The sequence below is a fragment of the Chrysochloris asiatica genome, unplaced genomic scaffold, assembly GCF_000296735.1.
Source record: "Chrysochloris asiatica unplaced genomic scaffold, ChrAsi1.0 scaffold00442, whole genome shotgun sequence".
Taxonomy (NCBI): Eukaryota; Metazoa; Chordata; class Mammalia; order Afrosoricida; family Chrysochloridae; genus Chrysochloris; species Chrysochloris asiatica.
The window spans coordinates 946,844-948,832 of record NW_006408960.1 but is presented as its reverse complement, the minus strand read 5'-3'; positions in this window follow the sequence as shown (position 1 = coordinate 948,832).

Below are 1,989 nucleotides of genomic sequence, written 5' to 3'. Positions count from 1 at the left end.
ATTTTATAGCAAGGAGGGGAGTGATTAACTTTTCAGTCTAGGAGCGGAGGTCCCTAGGACCATCAAGGGAGAAGAGTGGAGAGCGGGACCCTACCCAGAGAAACAGTGATGCCTGAGATGGAGGCAGAGACGATGATGTGGGGAGATGGAGCAGCTGGGGACTCTAGATTCAGAGAGGGAGAGGGACTGTGTGCTGAAGACCAGGGGGATTGTGGGGGGCAGGCTTGCAGGGTATATCCTTTGGTTGGTTGATGAAGCATGGAGGGGATTTTAACCATGGTAATGAGGTGATATACGATAGAATTAATGTGAAAATAGTGTTCTCCCATGTAAACGATCACATAATTCACAATAAAACATTTAAAAAAAAAAATGGAGGAGCAGTTAATCTTACAGTCCAGAAACAAAGGACTCTAGGACCATCAAGGGAGAACAGCACAAGTGGAATGTGGGACCTTACCCAGAGAAGCAGCGACACCAGAGATAGATGCAGAGATGAGAACATGGAGAGGGGGAGCAGCTGAGGACTCTAGATTCATGGGAAGAGAGGGACTAAGAGCTAGTGGCCATGAGGCAGACTTGCAGAATGTGCCCTTTGGTGGTGTCAATTCTTGTATATGCCTGAGTATTGTTGCTTTTTTTAAAGAGCTAACGTGAATAGAGAGAAATACTGTTAACCGATGGTACATGGAGGGGAATGTAATCCTTGTGATGAAACATGTAAGATTTGCTAAATGTAAAACTGATGTAAACCCTGTAAACTTTCACTCAATCTACAATAAAAACTTAAAGAAAATACAAAAAACAGAAAAAATTAAATAAATACGAAAAATATATAAATAAAACTGTTTTGCAATTGCAGCCTTGGTCCTCCTCCATATGAACTTCCATAAGAGCAATTGATGGTCTTTTCCTCAGTTGGCCCCTGGCCTTGCTTTGAATGATGATATTGAGCTTCTCCATTGTCTCTTTCCACTACATTGATGTAGTCAATTTACTTCCTGTGTATTCCATCTGGTGCGGTGAGGTCCATGTGTATAGTCACTTTTTGTATTGTTTTAAAAAGATACGTCATTGGTCATGCAAAGTCTGTCATACAATCTCCAGCATAATTTTTTCCAACTACTGATTGTTTCCAACCTTTGCATTCCAATCACTAATAAATTATCAATACATCTTGATTGCATGTTTAACCAATTTCAGACCGAAGAAGTTGGTAGAAATCTTCAATTTCATCACTACTGGCTTTATTGGTTGGTGTGTAAATTTGAATAATAATGGTATTAACTGGTCTTCCTTGTAGGCTGAAACCTGTCCACCATGGATGACCCTGCTGGGATTTCAAATACTGGTAGCATAGCTTCCAGAATCACAGCAACACACAAGCCACTGCAGTGTGACAAACTGACAGACGAGTGTTGATAGATTAGGTATGCAACATTTCTTCCGTTAGTATCATTTAGAAAGCCTTCTACCATTTCATATAATAATTCCTCGCTATTGTCAGAAAAACCATTAAAACACACTTTATTGTGAATTGTCGACTTCTTGTCTTTACTCATTTTTCTCTTGGATTGGTTGTTCAGGCTTTAGGATTCTGGACACTGTAAAAATATCACTCCTTTTGTCCTTCAGATAAACTTATTTGTGCTCTTTTAATGTTTTTTTCCGGGACTATAACCAGCTCTGTAAGGAGCTCTGGTAGCGTAGTGGTTATGAATCGGACTGCAAATCTCATGGTCAGCAGTTCGAAACTACCAGCTGTTCCGCAGGAGAAAGATGAGGCTTTCTGCTCCTGTAAAGATTTACAGCCTTGGAAACCCCATACAGGGTCGCTATGAGTCAGAACCAACTCCACAGCACATCACAACAGCAACAACATAACCAGCTCTGTGGCTGCATTCAGTGAATATTGAACTGCAAACCACAAGATTGGTGGTTAGAGGCCAACAGCAGCTCCTCAGGACAAAGAGGAGGCTTTCTGCTTCC